Below are 19,349 nucleotides of genomic sequence, written 5' to 3' on the forward strand. Positions count from 1 at the left end.
CACACACACACACACACACACACACACACACACACACACACACACACCCCTGAACTTAGCATATAGTGCCTGACACTTAGGCCCTTAATAAATAATTGTTGATAGATTGAATGATTGGTAGGGTAGGTGGAGGCAGCCACTCCAGGAATGTGAGCAGCCCAGCTATTGTAAAGAGGTTATTATTGACCTTAAGACTGTGTGTGTACAAATGGAACCAGGGACTATAATTTCCCAGTTTTCCAATACTCTCTCACCCAGTCCCCACCCCCACCCCAGGCATTTGAAACTTAAAACAAGCATAACTGAGGATAACGGCATGAATGACAGATGAAAATTCTTGTAAACGTAGTTCAGTAAGTGGACCAGGTAAGCATGGAATATGCATGTCATCAGGCTAGCCGGGATGTAGCATATGCAATCAGGGTGCTCCATCCAGAGTACCAAGTTACAAAGTAGCTTGAGGGTGAGGGGAGGGAGGTGGAATCGCATGGCCAGAAGTTTTGATTATGAATTTAGATTTTAATCCTCCTCCGACTTCCTCACCCTCACCCCCAACAGCTGGAGGTGATCTCTCAGCTTCAAGCTCCTCATAAGCTTTCCTTTGCCCCCCCCACGAGGATCGCTTCCCTTTTTGGGTCGTAGTAAATTGTGTATTCCTCCCTAGCTCCACCCCCATTAAATCAAGAACTCCTTGAGAATAAGCTCAATGGTATGGCCCCGAGCCACCATCCTGAGCTCCAGCATCTGCCTCCAGCACTTCCGTCCAAACTGCAGGATTAAGAACACCTCAGTAATTACCTAGCTGCCCCTGAGCCTGAGAACCATGGTAAATTCCTTCAACAGCAAAGCTCCAAGCATTTGTATCAGTTATAGTGAAATTTTGTGGTGGAAAATATAAAATCACATGACCAGACTGTGGAGGCTAGAAGTAAAACAGAAGTGATGCCTACCCTCCATCACAAATTAGCAAATGTTTTCTCCAAGGTACAACTCTGATGCCACCACTTACAGAAAGCCTTCCCACATCCCTTGAGTTGTTAGTATCTTTTCCTCCCCAAGTCATCTGGTATTTACTTATCAAGTCCTTCTTATTATGCATGTACTTATACTCCCCAATAGAACGTAAACTCTTTGACAGCAGGACCCATTTTTCCTTTTGTGTTTGTATCAAACTCCTAGCATGGTGCCTTGAACTTAGTAGGTGCTTGTGGGATTGAAGAGAATGGACATTAATTGAATGCAAAAGAGCCGGGCTTCTTAACTTGGCGTCAGTCAGTCAATAAACATTTATTAAGCAGGTAAGTAGTGAAGTGGCTAGATCACTGGGCCTGGAGTAAGGAAGATTCATTTTCCTGAGTTCAAATCTGCCCTCAGGCACTTACAAACTGTGTAATCCTGGGCAAGTCACTTCACCCTGTTTCCCTCGTGTAAAATGAGCTTGAGCAGAAGAAGGAAATGGCAAACCACTCCAGTATCTTTGCCAAGAAAGCCCCAAATAAGGGGCAGCTAGATGGCGCAGTGGATAGAGCTCTGGCCTTGGAGTCAGGGAGGACCTGAGTTCAAATTCGACCTCAGACACTTGACACTTTCTAGCTGTGTGACCCTGGGCAAGTCACTTAACCCTAATTGCCTCATAGAAAAGAAAGCCCCAAATGCGGTCATGGAAAGTCAGACACAACTGAAAAAACATGTACCAGACATTATACTTAAGAGCTAGGGATATAAAGAAAGGCAAAAGGCAGTCAGGCCTCCTCCATACATATGAGAGGGTTCATGAACTTGGATGGGGAAAAATTATCTTTATTCTTATTTCTTTATTTTAAGTATAAATATTTTATTTATTTATTTTATCTTTATTTCCATTAACTTCTAACTGAAATGTATGATTTTCTTCAATTATGTATGTAGGTAATTTAACATTGTTCTAAGAAGGGGTCTAGAGGATCCATTAGCCTGCCAAAGGGGTCTATGACACAAAAATGGCTAAGATCCCCTCTGTAGAGGAAAGAAGTGGGTGTCATTTATGTATTTTCACAAAGTTCATAGTCTAGCCCCACATCTTTTCTCCTTCAAGCTTCTGGGTCTTTTAATGTTATGGGTTTTTGTGTTTTAGAGGAAAAGTAAGTTGGGAATTGCAGATCCAGTCAAGAGACCTGGATTTGAATCTTGATTTTGCCAATCTCTCCATCTTAGAAGATAGCTTTCTTGAGGGTCTATGGTCAAAAAAGTCATCATCTGGTGGCCTCTCCTTCTGCGATTTCATTAGTATAAAGAATTCTCGGTTGAGGAAATTCCCTCTACTGATGTAGGGCTGCACCTTCCCTACGATTCAAGGCATGTGATTGCTGTATAAGGCACTGAGAGAGGAAAGGACTTGCCCAGAGGCTAACTCTGAGGTCAAGTCTGTACCCACTGCCCCACACTGCCTTTATTATAGCCTCTTCAATTTACCATCAGGGAAGGACTGAGGCTGGGAAAGTCGTGTGATGCAATAGAAGGCTCACTGGACTTGGAGTTGAAAGAGCTGGATTACTGTCCTGGCTTTGCTCTTCACTAGCTATAAACTACAGCAAGCTCTTCAGCCTCTCTGGATTTCCCTTCGCTCGTTTATAAAAGGAGGGAGCTGGACAGGACCACGTCTGAGCTCCCTTATGATTCTAATCATCTGAGATGGAGAGTCAGAGCTACTAAAATGGGGAGAGAGAGAGGAGAAAGTGGGAAAGAGGACTCATGCTTCCCCAGGGGAAATTCACCAGCTCCCAGTGGTATAAGCATTGTCGGTTTCTCCCCGTCTGCCCTCCTCGGTGGAGAATGGGCCCGCAGGACCCTCCAATTTAAAAAAATTAATCCTCAACTCCCCTCGCCCCAGTCATTCAGCTCTAAATCCTAATCAGAAACGCAACACTCGTAGACTTGTCTAGGCTTAAATTAGATAATGGATGTAAATCATTTAGAAGGCTCCAAGATGTTATTATTTCTCCTACTTTCTCTACTCTTGTTTATTAAATTCTTTAAAAATAGAAAACAACACTGAACATCAAAATAACCAACTAAACTTGCTTAGTTTTTATTTACCCTCAAAGTCGTTATTTTCCATGCACAAAGGTGCGCAACAATTTTTCAGTCCTTCCCTCTCATCTAACCTTATTACCTACTTTCATAAGGGAAGGAAATGCTAATTTTCAGTTACAGGTTAGTGAAAATAAACATGCAATTTGGTTGGTGAAAATATAGATGTCATTTTTTTCCTATCTCAATTCAGGGGTTCTGAATGAAGGCTCCATGAACTTGGTGTTTCTAAAAATGTTTTGCAAGTGACATTTGAAGAAAATGTGTTTCCTTTGGGAGCCTATATATTTTACTTAATGCAATTAAAAATATAATTCTGAAAAGGGATCTATAGGTTTCCCCAGATGGCCAGAGGAGTCCATGACAAACAAAAGGTGACAAAGCTGTGCCCTGAATCATCCTCAGTAGTCTTTCTTTGTCCCTTCATTCTTATTTACTTTGTCCCTTCATTCTTATTTGCTTTTTCCATCTCCACAGTCAAAGTGAGTATCCCCTCCATTCTTGTGGTTCTGCTTCCCCCTCCCTTGCATTATTTCAAAAAGATCTTTCCAGGTTTCTTTGTATTCTTGAGCCCTTATATAAACGAAACAGAAAGTAGCTAAGAGAAGCTAGTAGGATGAGCTCCTTAAGATCAATGACAGTTTTCTAATTTATCAGCTATATAAGACCATGAAAAATGTCTGAGAGTCACCTATAGCTAGGGATGTGCTCCCTATCAAAATGTTTCCTCTGAAAATTTCATGGTTGAATTTAATTGTTGAAAAATTGTTGCATTTTTAGAGGGAGCATTTATACCTTAGATATTAGCAAACACTATAAAACAGGTTTTGGTTTGTGGTTTCGCTGCTTGTTTGATACAAGGAAGTGATGGAGAAAATCTTATTAATTCAGGCTATATTTAAAAGTCTGTCCTACTTGCTCTTTTTTTTAAAAAAGAGAGCCCATTACTAAATATTTACCAGAATTTCCCTGCCGCTGATGACAGTAATACCCTCCCTTTAGTATAATGATTTCTTTTTTATCCATTAATAATCGTTGGGCCCTTTCCTATTGGACATAGATTCTTGACACCCTCTCACACCTTTCAGTCTAGGATATTGTCAAACTGAAACTGACAGTGAAGAAAGATGGCAGAATAAGATTATATTAATAATATGGCTAATGGCAAGTATGACATAATAAATAGAGGTTCAGCCTCAGAGCCAGGAAGACTCAGGTTCAAGTACTCCCTCTGATAAAACACTAGCTGTATGACCCTGGGCAAGTCATTTTACCTCCTAGAGAGATCAAGCAGCTCTAAGACTGTAGAATACAAAAGAGTGGCACATCTCCACTGGTGGAGGGGTTTCCTCCCAGGCAGCTTCCTACACCACTCAAATCATAGGTCTGGGTCCAATTGTAAAACTTGACTGCTTTGACTGACCCTTTTAAACATCTGAGTAGATAGCTCAGCACTCAGTCCCTCCTATTACTTTATTCCAAGGGTTCTTAACATTTTGCCTCTCTCTCTCTGTCTCTCCATCTCTGTCTCTGTCTCTGTCTCTCTCTGTCTCTCTGTCTGTCTGTCTGTCTCTCTCTCTCTTTCTCTCTCTTACCTTGTTACTTACTTTCATAAGGGAAGGAAATGCTAATTTTCAGTTATAGGTCAGTGAAAATAAACATGCAATTTGGTTAGTGAAAATATAGATGTCATTTTTTTCCTATCTCAATTCAGGGACCCCCAAATCTGCCTATGAACTTATGAGCCACAGGTTAAGAGTCATGCCTTATTCAATCCAATTCATTAAGTACCTACTATGTATAAGATATTGTACCTACTATGTGTAAGATATTGCTGGGGACCCAAAGGCAAAAATTAAAAAGATCCTGCCTAAAGAGAGCTTAAGTTCTATTGGGGGACACAAGTAAACAGATGAATAAAAATAATAAAGATAATTTAGGGGGGAATAAACTCACACTTAGGGAAATGAGGAAAGGTTTCTTATAAAAGAGGCATTTGACTTGCCCATTGAAGAAAGAGGCTAAGGATTCAGAGAAACAATAGGGAGGAGGGAGTGAGGAACCAGAAGCAGACCAGTTTCTTTATATGAAGGGAAGAAATAACAAATCAGTCTGGAAAAGTTGGCTGAAAACAGAGTCTGTAGGGAATCAGAAGTAATAGGGAGCCATTGAATGTTACAAAGTAGGGTGCTTACATGGTCTGATCTGTGCTTCAGGAAGATTACTTGGACGCCTATGGGGAGAGTCAGTTGGTAAGGGAGAAGGATGGCATCAAGAACATGAAATGAAGCACTCTTGCCAGGTGAGAGATGCTGAGGGTTGGAACTAGACAGGTGGCCCTGATTGTGGAGAAAAGGGAAAGCACCTGAGAGAAATGGGTCGAGAATGAACAGAACTTGGCAACTGATTTGTATTCTCATATCAACCTTGCCAGGTAAACAAGAGTGTATATTATCTCCAGTTTACAGAAGGGGTAATTGAGTATCTGAAGGGTTGAGACCATTCAATAAATATTTACGAAAGTCCCTACTTTATGCTAGACCAGAACCTTATTCAACATATCACAGCTAGTTGTAGTGGACAGATGACTGTGGAATTCATCTAATCTCTCAGCCTCAGTTTCCTCATTGGTAAAAATGGAAATAATACTATCTGTAGTACCTTCCTTCATTGTAAGGCTCAGAGGAGATAGTGGATAGAAAGTGCTTAAAGTAAATTCCTAGTTGCTTACTAACACCATACATAAATGACAACTACTAACTGTTCTTTAAAATTATTGCTAGCAGGACCAGGACAACCCAAGGCTTCTAACTCCAAATCCAGCGATATGTTCACTATTTCAAAGCCCGGCCAACATTTTCAGAAACCAGATCTTGTCAACCAAAATCCCATTCGGGTGAAGGAACCAGAGGAGGAAGGGACCTGAGAACTAATGTGGTAGGATCCCCTTCATTTTCAGATGAAGAAACAGGTCTAGAAAGGGTTAAGCAACTTGTGCAGGGACATGGAAGAAAAGGTAGAAGAACTAGGATTTTGACCTATATCCCTTGGCTCCAAATCCAGAGTGCTTCCCACTATATAACATAGTCTGCTGGCCCTACTTGCTTAACCCCATATCCAAATATCTCTCTGTCTGCCTGCCTCTGCTTCTCCCTTTTTCTCTCTTCCTGGCTCCTCCCCACCCCCCTTCACACACACACACACACACACACACACACACACAGTCTCTTTCTCTCTGTCTCCCTTTCTCTCTCTTCCTCCCTCCTGGCCTCCCTTTCTCACACACACACACACACACACACACACACATATACATCCCACCCCACCCCCACACACATATACGCCCCTCCCCCTCAGCCTCAAGATCCCCGCCGCAGCCGTCAGACCCTGCTCTCCAGGCAGAACCAGAAGCCACAGGCTTAGGGAAAACCGCCGGGCACCAGTCCAGTTCTGAAACCCGGCCCTTGAGGCAAAGAAAAGAGGGGCCTTTCTCTGGGACGCTACCTGAAATCTGCCTGTAGGTGGCGCCCTGGCTCATTCACTGCAGCAAGATCAGCCTGGGGCTCCAGGGTTGGCTCAGACTTGCGCTGTCTCTATTCCGCCTGGTTAACCTGGTCCTTCCTTCCTTCCTTCCCTTGGTACTTTTAATCAGAGAGCCCAGGCAACTGGAGAGATCATTAAAAGGGATCAACCCAAGCTGGCCCCAGCCCCCACTCCCACCCCAGGGGGCAGCACCTGGGGGGAGGCAGAGGGGAAGATGCTTCGTAGGAGGGACAAGAGCGTTCTGGGCAGATAGGCAAAGAAGGAGGCGGCTTCAAATCCTGACTTTACCGGTGATTAAACCTGTGCAGCTCTGGGCAAGTCACTTATCCTCTTAGGGCCTGTTTTCTCCTCTGTAAAATGAAGAGGAAGGACTAAGTCATCTCTAAGTATTCTATGATCTCTAAACTTACGAGGCAAATATAAGGAGGAACTTTCTAATTACTAGAGATTCTTAATTATTAACCTACCAAAAGCTGCCATTGATACGTGTCCAAAGCAGGCTTCTCTGACTATCAGTCCCCATCTTTCTAGATTTAAGGTTGGCAACTCACTTTAAACATTTGAGCTTCACAACAGCCCTAGCAAGTAGGTGCTATTATTCTCCCCATTTTGCAGATGAGGAAAGTGAGGCAGGCTGGGATTAAGTGACTTGCCCAGGGTCATGTAGCTCTAAGAGTTGTTTCCTCTATTAGATTGTAAATTTCTTGTTGGAAAGGATTGTCACTGATTTTTGTATTTACATTTCCAGTGCTTGTTACTGTACCTGGAACATAGTAAATGCTTTTGACATTCATAGGTAAGGTTTGTAAAACTCTTTAGAAACATTCTTTTATTTGAGCCTCACAACAACCCAGGAAGGTGGTTACTATAAGTATTATTGAGTCCCATTTTACAAAGAAGAAAACTGAGGCCCCAAGAAGTATGACCTTGGTCTCAGAAGCTTGTATCAGAGTGGCCATTGGAACCCCAGCATTCTCTCCACTACACACTAGTACCTGTCATGTCCAAGACTCAGAGTTGGACTAGTTGGTCACTGAAGTTCCTTCCAGTTATAAAGTATAAGACCCTTTGGTTAGTTCAAGAGTAGAGGCTGAAAAGCAACTTGGGATGTTGACGACATGGCAGGGGAGAGGGAAGGAACTGTCAAGGGAGGAGTCACCTGCAGGACAAGAAGAAGGTCTTTATTGGGAGGGAAGGTGAGCTGCAGTCCTCATCCGAACCACTACTTCAATCCCTTCACTTTTCTTCTGGGCTCAAGCACAGATTCAGGACCAGCCTCCTCAGTCCCAGTCCCAGGCCCCACAACAAGAAAACAAGAGAAAGTCTGGGATAGACCCCCATGGTGATCACGTTCACCTGGCATCCCAACTAGCTGATTGAGCAGAAGGACAAGAGGGAGTGTGTCAGCCGTACCCAGAGTCACCGGATGACTGGGCTGGTTTCAAGTCCCATCCATGACACATACTGACAGTGTGACCCTGGACAAGTCATTAACCATTCTGTGCTTTGGGCCACCGTGAACTACAGAACGGGCACTTATATAAGGTAGTAGAGGGGTATACCTTAACTGAAGTACCCTAACCCTATAAAATCATGGGTCTAGATAACTAAGCATATATATATGTATAGGTAATAGCAAACATATTAATGCTTTAAGTTGTATAAAGTGCTTTTCATATGTCATTTCATACAGTATCCATTCTTTTTATGGTGTTAGAGATAAAGCAAATTCAAGCTTTCACTCAAAGCCAGCCAGCCAGAAGAAGGCTTGGGGGAGTAGAAGACAAGAAAGAACGAACTGGTTCATTTTACACTTTATTGCCCCAGATTTGGAGAAACTAATGAGGAAGGAGGTAGTGTGTTTGTTGGGGGGGGGAGGGGGCCGGGGAGGGAGTAACAGAGCAAGGATAGTTTGGAGTTCCTAAGGCAGCTCCTTTAATAGTGGGCTCTGCGGCGGGAATTTCGACAGTCGCTGTTCGCCCTGTGGTTCCAGGTGTGTGTGTCGGTCTCGGGAACTAAGGAAAATTTGAGAGGAGTTTCCAACAATTGCAGCCCAGGGTGGATGACCTCTAGGAAGACTACTGTTTTGCTTCTCTCATTGTAGAAGGAGCAGCTCATCGGGGGTGGGAAGAACTCCAATAACTAGAGGTTTTCATTCTACTGTCGCTAATAAAAATCGTCTTTTGACGTTCCGGTAGCGCGGTAAAAAGAAATGGGGAAATCAAATAGCTGCAAGTCCTTTAGGGAAAGAACTAATTTCAGAATTCTTCTTTTAGCGATAATCTCGTACATACTGCGCCTTACCCAGTCCGGAAACCTGGTCCAGAACATTTTCATTTGCATCTTTGGAGAGGTCGAAATGGTCATCCATGAAACTGACTAACAGCGGTTACAGAGAACTCCAGCCGACGTCTCATTTTAAAAAACAAAACCCCGTGAAGTTAAAGTTTTCCCTCGTTCCCAAAGGCAATCAGATGTCCCATAGTTCATCGCTGAGAGGCAAAGCCTGTTGCAAAGTTCACTGCGTTTTCTTTGAGAAACAGAAACAAAACCCTTGGAATGAAAGCTTTTAGTCCATTTCAAGAGGCTGTTTAAGGTTTCCAGTGAACAAACCGGTGGGAACAGCTGCTGAGGAAGGAAGGGCAGGGAGTGGGATGTCCCAACTCGATTTATTTCAACCTCAGCTTTCTGCATCCACTGTCATCTTTTGGAAACTTTCTAATCAAATTAAGATGAGGCTATTACCCCCATTTTGAAGGAGGGAGAAAGAGAAAAAGAAAAGACCTGTAGGGGAGAGAGAAATTTAACCGACTGTTTCTCCCCCCGCCCCAACAAGGCCCAAATGTAATCCCTTAGTGTACAGAAAAGGATCAGTCGGGTAAGTCCCAACTGCCTATTTCTTCGTATTGCTTGAAACTGTCCCAAAGTAGGGATAAAATAGGCTCATTCACAAACACAGTCCTTCGAAAAAGTTCTAACTCGCTTTAAAGGCACCCGACGGACAAGGGGTGACCTCCTCCACCTTCCCAAGAACTTTCTTTGCTCCGGCAGCTGTCTTAGTAGGGTCGGCTGGGTTCAAACAGGCAGACTGGTTGAGCTGGGATGTCCCGAAGCTCTGGATGTCTGTGGACTAAGGAACCGAGAACCTGCTTTCGGGAGCTGAGTGGGGACAGAAAGAAAAGGCAGTTGATATCGGGGTTCATTGATTATGTCCTACAGCTTGTGCAGCTTGCCCTTTCTTTTTCTCTCTCGTTCTTTCCTCTCTTCCTTTCTTCTTCTCTCATTTTTCTCTTCTTTCTTTTCTTTCTCTTTTCTCTCTACTTTTCTTTCTCTTTGTTTCTTACTTTTTCTTCCTCCATTTCTTACTCCCTATTTCTTTCTTTCTTTCTCCTTCTTTCTTTCTTTCTTTCTTTCTTTCTTTCTTTCTTTCTTTCTTTCTTTCTTTCTTTCTTTCTTTCTTTCTTTCTTTCATAAAACAAACTGGAATTGGCATGTTGAAGTAATCCCCCTGATGTTAAACAAAGATAACAGACCGTGTACATCAGTGTTTCCTATATCCATGCAGCTGCTCAGTGCCAAGAAATTATCAGAGTGTGCCGGGGGAAAGGGGACAGGAGATTCGAGATTCGGCAGGAAAATAAAATGTGACTTCCGCACCCCTTTACACATTTCTTTAGGGTGAAAACCAGTCAATTGCTCCAGGGCTCCCCTATGACTAACCCTCGCAGCGGTTATAAGCCGCACAATTAGAAACTAAAGCGTGTCCCGGCGCAGGAGAAACTATAAATAAACTTGCAAATAGCTCTGGAGAGGAATATTAACAGACCGCCAAATTTTGTGGGGTGTCCTCACAAGGGACAGGAACGTCGGAAGGCCGGGTTACTAGGTTTAAGAGGTGATGTAAAGAGGAGAAAGAGGGCTGTGGTGATAACCCCCTGCTTTCCTAGAGCAAACATTTTAAACTAGCCTCAAAGTCTGCAAAAAGCCCCAGCGCGGCGGCCGACGCATCTTAGCTCAGTAATCGTTGGTACAAGGGGAGTTGTAAATAGATTACTCTCTTGATCTCTACAAACATCTCTTTGCAAACTTTTCACCCCTGCCGGGGCTACCGACTTTTTGTCCTGATTTCTGCAGCTGCGGGACCTTTTCAGAGCCCCACGAAACCCGTGTGTCCGTGAAACTGGAAAGCGGCAAACTCGTCCGGGACGGTGCCTCTAACATGCAACACACAAAACGTAAACAGAGAGAACGCTAAGGCTTCGTGGTGTGTCCAAATCCAGACATCCGAGGAAGGATGTGGACAGAATCTGGACGAATTTTTTGCTCTCAGAGCCCGAGTGTCTGGCCAGAATGGGCACCCACCCACGAACGTGTATCTGCACACACCTTCCCAAGATCTGAGGCGATCCTACCATCCAGCTAGAGAGTAAAGGTTTTTTCAGAATGGTTATTCCGTGTCAAAGTGTGAGGGGCACTCCCAGCTTCCCCACTCCCTCCACCCCAGACAGTTACAAAACACGTGCGCGCGCGACTGGTCCTGGGGAAGTCTGATCTGGCTGCAGAGAAGTGGTGAAAACTTTGCCTTTCTCCCAGCAACCCTGGAGGTCTGTTGTTTTCATAGTCTCTGCCGGCCTCCAGGGAGTCAGTCACCCCAATCTACGGGCTTCGCAGCCCCACAATCGAAAGACTTTGCGGTTCAGAAGTTAAAAACTGTGGTTCAGTTACTAATTGGAAAGGGACACTTTTTTTTTAAATCGTTGATCGCCTTCTTCAGCTGGACCCTATCTTGAAAGAAGATTTGCTTTTCCATGCACTGATGGAAAGTCACTCTCAGAGACTCTACTTCTGTGAAAAGTTTCTTAAAAATTGGAGATATATTGCAATCTCACAAACTCTAGAAGTGTGAGGTGAAGAGGACTCTTTTCTTGAAAGAATCTTGCTCTCTGTGCCAGGGCTTGGGACAAGAGAAGGGTTAGATAGGATCCACTTCACTGGAAGACAACAATTTTTAAATCACCAGACTTTAAAAATATTAATAGGAGTCATAATAATCAGGCATACATGAAATGAATTTTTAAAAAATCAACCCAAACTTACTGCCTCTTTTTACAAGACACCCTGGAAATGAGTTTGGCAAGAAGTTTGCTGAGTTGGTTTAATCACAAATTAATGTTTAGATCTAGGCCCAGTCTTGGCCAAGTTTCCAGGGTTCCTACTTGGGGGAGGGAGGAGATAGAAGGAGGGTATGGGGGAAGCGGAGAAAAATTTTCACTTCACTGGTTGCCATTACTAAGTTGAGAGAGTTAGAGAGCCTTTCTTTCAAAGTACACTACTGTGTTGTGTATCTCACCATCTTTTGTCGAAAGATCATTCAGAAGAATTAAGTTTTACAACTTTCAAGATGAAAGTAAGAAACAGCGTCTCCTTTTAGCTCTCATGAGAGGATTTTTCTGGGGAAGGGCAAGGGAGGGAAGAGGGGGAATACTCTCTTTGCATGTTCCCCCACTTGGTTCTGGGCTCTCTCCTCAGCTCTCTCTTCCTACCAGGGGAATACATCCTCCTTTCAGTCCTAAAGCCCCCAGTTCTCATGATCCTAGCTCCCCAACCCTTCCCTCCATGTTGGAGTTAACTTGGGGGAGGGGTTGGAGCTAGGGCTGGAAACAATAACCCACCTGGCTGCTGAACTTTCTGTTACAGTATTTTCCTTACAAGAAAGTTCCCTTCGAATCTGATCACTTTAGTACACTGAGCTAGGACTGTCTGAGAGAAATCATTGTACTAAAAGGGGCAAATGAAATAGTCTCCAGACCTCTCCATATAGGAGGTCTCAGGATATTCCCCCCTGCAAAAAAAAAGTACACTAGGACAGTTATTTATTTTTTAAAAGGATGGAGGGAGGGTGTGTAGTGTGGGAAAGGATAGAAAGGGAATTTTGGCAGGGAGGAGAAATAGGGGGCTTCTTTATTTCCCATGCCATAGTCTCTGTTCTATTCTGATAATTTCTTCAGAGTTTCAGCTTTGGGAAATCATCAGCTGAGAAAGAGGAAGGGTCAATTGCTTTCACATTAAGGTGTGTGTGTGGGGGGGAGATTGTTGCAACCCTGGCTATTTGCTAAGGCCATTTTGGGAGTGCTTCCTGTTTCAATATAGCCCACCCACCCAAAGTCAGAAGGAGAGGAAGCAGGTAAAGGGTAGCTATAGAGGGCACAGAACCGAGGATTTGGGATTTATTTAATTCTTGTGTTAATTAGATTGACTGAGGGATGATGTTTGATTGTGGTCATGTTCGGATCCAAGAAAATTGCCTTCAGGATCCAGGCAGGATGCTTTGGTCAGAGTTGGGCACTTCTACCAGCATCTGGTACTACCTAGAACCCCCTCAATCTTTGGCCTGCAAGGATAAAATCATCAGACTTCCCTTTTCTCCTGCCTGGGCCTGGCAGGGGAGAAACCCAGCCTGAGATGCACCTGGCTGACATTTCTAACACCTCTGGCATCCAGCTGAGGAAAGCAAATTCAGTTTTAATAAGTTGTATGGATTTAAAAAGAGGAGGGGGCAATGACCTAACTCTTCCAGGATTCCAGTATTTAGCATTAAGGAGGTCCCTGCCTAACTCCATACTGGAACAGCCTAATACCCACACTTCTATCAAAACTACCTTGTTCCCCCTACCATAACTCCCAAACAGAACCGTGGAGTTGTCTCCATAGGCATTATATCTCCTTCACTCAATCCCAGACTCCTTTTTTCATTAAGCTAGGAGGTGAATCACGTGGAAGGGACCTTAGAGGTCATCCAGGCCAATGTCTTTATTTTCTAAATGAAGAAACTGAAGCCCAGAGGGGTTACAGGACAGGGAGGAGGCAGGAAGAAGACTCAGAATGTTCCACAAAATCAGACCCAGAATCCCATTTATTTTTCATTAAACCACTCCTGACGAGATGGGAGACAGTGCCAAGAAGAGCTTTGGAACCAAACTGTATTTATCACACTCTGAGCTCCTCAAAGAAGGAGGTGATGGGTTGGAGAGGAGGTGGACAGCAAGGAAGAGAGTAAATGGGATAGAGACATAGTTATAAGCTAGCTTCACTTAAGGGACCTGATATTTTCAAAGAGTTTCTTCAAAGATTTTTTTCTTTCCCTCTCCCCTGAAAAGGTCATGTATACTTGTTGAGCACGATTGGACCAGATAAAACATTAGCCCTGGTTCTGCCGAATTCTCCCCCTTCCCATTTTTGTAGCTAATGAAGGGGGTCAGATTGACTGAGTTAGAAAACATTGGGGTCTGGTATTAATCATACAGCTGAGTAGTGTATGTACCATCACAAAAGCCAGCCAATAGAAACAGAAACAAATCTCTTTCAGGCTGATCAGGTCTGCTATTCCTGTACCTAGGGTGGAGTATGGGGCCTGTAGTGCATGCACTGTTGTGGTCCCAGACTGGGCCCTGTCCTTGCCCTTCCTCTACACAGTAGAAGTAGACAGCATGGAAATTAACCAAATAATCTGGTCCATTCTTTCCCCAAGAGAGTGTGAGCCCCTTAAGAGCCAGAAATTCTCAGTTTTCTCTTTATATCCCCCAAAGCTTAGCACAATGCTTGGCATGTAGTAAATGCTAAATAAATAGTGTTTTTTTTTCATTAATTCGTTCATTCATTAAAATTTCCCTCCCAAGGAATTTTTTCCCTCTCTCCAAATCGTTTTTTCTTACTTCCATTGCTCAGTGATCAGACTTGAGTCTTTTACTCCTCCTAAGGAGACAGAGCCTGTAACTTTTCAAATAAACTGGAGTATTATAAGCCTAAAGTGCTTCTGAAACTCCTCCTTGCAGATCCTGGCCGTTACCTTTAAGGAAGTCAGCTTCCCACCCCCTTCTCCCATCATGTGATAATCAGATTGTGTGACCCTCCTCCTCAAATAGCGTTCCATGCGGAATAAATCGGGGACGAACCAATAACAACCCTTCCTGCAGGTACTTTCCTGGGTGCTACCGCCACCCGAACGCTGAAGTCATCAATTTTCTAATTCTAAGGGTATAGACGTGTATTTACAACGAGGGAGAGCTCTAGAACCTAGCTTCCTCACTACCAGCCCGGAATCGGACGATGTTCGAGCTGGATAGGACCCGAGAGCGCAACCCCCTCATGGGAAGGAGGAGGAAACCGCACCCCAAAGAGAGGAAGTGACTGGCCCAAGGTCACACAGCTGTTTAGGGGCAGAGCTGGGACGCAAACCCAGTAGTCCTGGCTCCCAGACTAGGGTTTGGTTTTTGGTTTTTTGGCCCCGCGCTACACCCCCGCTGCACCGAGCAGAGACATTCTGACCAAGAACCCAGGCACTCATTCCATGCTTGGCATACAACATATAACACAGCAGAGGCCGTCTCACGCCTTCCTTACTTTCAGACGTTTCCCCGGGCATGTCTTCACCGCACGTCCTTCCCCCTAGCAATCGCAGCCGCCGCAGGCTTCTGTCCACACGCGTACGCCTCGGCGAGGTAGAGGGTTAGCCGGGCTGAACCGAAAGTGCGCATTTCTCCCCCGTCTTAAAACATGAATAAATAAATAAATAAATAAGTGACCGAGAGGAAAGCGGGCTTTGTTTGGCTTGTAAGTGATCGGATTCCTTCCAGAGGCTGCACTCAACGCCAGTCACTTGCCCTGAGACGTGACTGTCGCTCAGTCTAGCTTTGTTCAGACTTGATTTCTCCTCAGGCTGCATCGCCGGCGCGGGTCCCACAGCAAAGGGTGAGGGTGGGGCGGTGGGTCGGGGTGCTGGAGGAAAGGGTGGGGATGGGCGGGGGGACAGGGCCCTCTGTTTCCCCCTCGTACACAGTAAGCACTACCGCATGCCTGCCACGGCCCGGCGAGCCCGCACACACGTGTGGAATGCCCATGCGGCTATGGGGAGGGGGGCGCGCTCGCGGGTGTCTGCCCGTGTGTGTCTCCGTGTGTGTGTGTGTGTGAGTGTGTGGACGCGCGTGTGGGCGATTTAAAGCGACAGCACCCACAGGCTGCCCGAGGCCGAGGCCCGGGCCACTGCTGCGGGCCCGTTTTTCGGCGTGCCAGTGTTTTCGCCCGCATCCTTCGGCTGCTGCGGGCGAGCATGCACTGCGCCAGAGGGGGGACTCTGACGCGCCGTCCGCTGCGGCGCGGGCGGAGAAGGGGGAGACCCGCCACCCGAGCCCCGATTGCTCTTGCACTGAACGCAGTGGCGAGGGGCAAGGCGGGGAGGGGGGGGACCGGGCTGCGAGAACGGCACCCTGGATGCCTATTGACTGATCGTTTTTATTAGCTACGCTTTTCCTCCCCCCGAATTGCGGGCTGTGCAGGAGTGGGCTCGGGGTATGCAGAGCAGAATAGGGGAGCAAGGGAGGACCCCATCATTTGCAAGCATTGCATTTGCATCCTTGACAAAAGCCAAAATCACTCTAGAAAATGGCTACCCGAGGTTCCCCGAAGAGCAAGATGGTCCTGGGAAGACTCTCGGGTCCTCTCTTCTCCCTGGCCTCAAAGCCCCACCCTGGGAACAGCCCTTGACTCGGGCTTTGTGTGCCCTGGCGTGTCCATGCCTCTGTCTTGTCTCTGTCTGCTCCCGCATCACCTGCCTCGGTTAGCCATAGCCTTAAAAATAGAATAAAATAAAATAAAATAATCCTCCCCAACAAATAAACCACTCATACGGAAAAGAAGGCTGGCACATCTGGGGTGCAAGTATATGGGGGTTGGGGGCCGAGCTCCTTGTTCCATCACCGGACTGGAGAGGAAGGGAGACAGTGCCAGCCCCAGCCCCAGCAGCTGTGTCTCTGCAGTCAGTGCAGGCAGGCTTCGTGACCTACGAAGCTCCCAGCTACCCCGCTGATGCTGGACCAATGGAGGGAAAGGGTTTCTTCTAGCGAGGCAGCTAATCAAGCCAACCACTAATAGGTATCTTAATATGCTTATTTAAACAGTCACAACACCTCCAAATCTCACCTTTTCTCTATATAATGATAGAGGAGAGAGAGAGAGACAGAGAGACAGAGACAGAGAGAGAGAGAGAGAGAGAGAGAGAGAGAGAGAGAGAGAGAAAGGAAGGAAGGAAGAGGAAGAAGAGGAAAAAGAAAGGGGAAGAAAAATCACCAGAGAGGAAGGGATAATGAAAGAAAAAAGGAAAAGAAAAAAATAAAAAGGAAAAAAGAGAGGAAGGACAAGAAAAGAAAGAGAACATTATAAAATGTGAAGGAAATTATGGACTGGATGTACACAGAATAAAACATCAAGGTTTTGAAGAGGTTAGTAGGATTGAGGAGAGAAAACTTCCCCATTATTTTTTTTAATATCACTGACATATTTAGACTAGCTCCATGCATAGGGTTCCAGACTTGGAGTTCAAGAAGACTTGAGTTCCAATCTGACATGACCTTTCAGCAAGTCACTTACCCTCTGTCTAATTCTGTTTCCCTACCTGTAAAAATCAGGGATAATAATAACATCTACCTCCCAGGGTTGTTGGGATGAGATAAAATGAGATAATATTTATAAATCACTTCATATTACTTAAAGCACTATATAAATGCTAGCTATTATTACTCTCCCAAAGCAGGTCGAGCAGGGAGTCTGGCATTTTCCAGTTTCAAAGGATGATTGGAGTAGTTGGGGGAGAGTTTCAGGAGCCCAATCCCACACCCAGTAGGACAACCTTTTTCCCAGAATTTATTTGTAGCATTGAAGATGTTAACCACATAATCAGTCACACATGAGCAGCTGTAGCTGAGGAAGCTGGCCAGATATGAGACTTTGTACTTGGCCACATCGAGAAAGTGACCAGGGACAATCCTAAGTTAAGGGAGAAATCGACTGTTAGAGAGATGGCTAGAATCTGGAAACCTACTGTTTGTAAGAAGTTAATTACTTGGACAAAGGCTGACCACTGCGAATGAAATGAAATCATATCCCTACTCAGTTCCAGATAAAAGGTCAGAGGTAGCATTTTGTCAACATCAGTCTCTGTGAGAAACATGAACACTAAATCCCAGAGAGGGCAACAGGACATGATGGGGAAAGCCAGTGGACCTGGAGTGAGAGGTCCTGAGTTCAAATCTCATCTTTGCCACTTCCTGCTTCTGGGATCTTTCGCTAAGTCACCTCCAGGCTTCAGTTTCCACAGCCATAAAATGGTCGAGTTGTACAGATGACTCCCAAGATTCCTTCTAAGGAAATCTCTAATTCTGTAACATCCTATGCAACCCCTCACTAAAGTCCATTTCTGACGCCTTAGAATGCTGCTTAGCTGACCCTCAGTTGGCAAGGCCAGGTCTCCGGAACTCCCACAGATTTTACCAGACTGTGCAGTCTCCATGGTTGGAGGGAGGAGGAACAGAGCAAATGACTTGTGTCTGTTGTTCACCATTAATTTCTTAATCTTGCCACAGTGACTCAGGATGACCACTTTCTAATCTAAGACAAGGATGCACTGGGACTTGAGTCAGTGAAAGAAATGATTGTGTCGGTTGGCTAGACTAGGGCCTGGATTTTTGGAAATGTTGAATACAAAGGACTGTGGCCTACTGGGTTAGAGTGGAGAACAGCTCTCTGATTTGCTTGCTTGCTGTATACCAAGTCCTTGATGATAGCCAAATGGTGTTTTTCAACACACTGTCCCTTCCCAGGGGTAGTATTTCTGACTCCAAGTGTGTTTGGGGCAGCTGTTTCAATGTTCCGATTTAGAGTCCTAGGGATTTCAAGCTTGATATGATATGAGAGGGGGCAGGTATTTTAGGTTTAACCTCCTAGAATAGATGTAAGTTAGGGATAGCACAGTCTGCATTCACAAAATTTATCTAGGAAAGTCATCAGTTCCAAAGTAACAACTTTTCTGGGGCATTTTTTTTTCCTTCCCAAACTCAAGCTACTGAGACTTGATTGAATCACCTGTCTGGTGAAGAGTATTGAACTAGATCATCCCTGAGGCTTCTCTGGCTTTCTTCACTTCCAAACTAAATTTCCACCTTCTACAGGAAGCCTTTCTTCAAACCCTCTTAATTCTAGTGCCTTACCTCTGTTAATTATTTCTTATTTATGCTATATATAGCTTGTTTGTCCACATTTGTTTGCTTGTGGTCTCTCCCGTTAGATTATGAGCTCCTTGGGAGAGGGGACCATCTTTTGCTTCTTTTTGTATCCGGAGTGTCTATGTGCCTGGCACATAGTAGGAAAGCTTATTGAATGACTGAATGACTAAGACCCCTTCCAGTTCTGACATCCTGTGTGTACTACAGCCCCTCCTGATAATGACATTCTATATTCTAAGGCCTCTTCCTACTATAACATTCTTTGTTCTAAAATTGTTTCAGTTATATAATTCCTGTCTTAAGAAAAGCCCCTTTAAATGACAACATCTTTGTTTGAAGGAAAACCCCTTCCATCTATGACATTCTATGTTCTAATGCTCCTCCCTTCTCTAACACTGTGTTCTAACATTCCATGTTCTTTTAAAACATTTCATTATTATCTTTCCCACTGCTCTTCCCAAACTGATTTTTTTTTAACTTCTCATCAAACATGCACAGTCTAGCAAAACAAATTCTCACATTTGTGGTGTTCAAAAACGCATATCTCATTCTGGATTTTAAATTCATCATCTCTCTGGTAGGAGACGATGGCATGATTTCTCTTCACTCTTTTGGATCCAAGGCTTATCATTGCACTAACCAGTGACCTCAGTCTTTCAAAGTGGCTTTTCTCTATAATGTTGT

The 19,349-nt window shown here is 44.7% G+C and overlaps 1 long non-coding RNA gene across 1 annotated transcript in view; it reads right to left on the minus strand.

The window, feature by feature from the left end:
• Positions 1-15,344, minus strand: part of LOC114036264 — a 78,910-nt gene extending 63,566 nt beyond the window's left edge. The window contains exon 1 of the long non-coding RNA XR_003568319.1: positions 15,013-15,344. This is a non-coding gene — a long non-coding RNA (uncharacterized LOC114036264). The remainder of the gene's footprint in view (positions 1-15,012) is intronic.
• Positions 15,345-19,349: the final 4,005 nt, after the last annotated feature.

This window comes from Vombatus ursinus, unplaced genomic scaffold (assembly GCF_900497805.2).
Source record: "Vombatus ursinus unplaced genomic scaffold, bare-nosed wombat genome assembly UNPS02009824.1, whole genome shotgun sequence".
NCBI classification, from domain to species: domain Eukaryota; kingdom Metazoa; phylum Chordata; class Mammalia; order Diprotodontia; family Vombatidae; genus Vombatus; species Vombatus ursinus.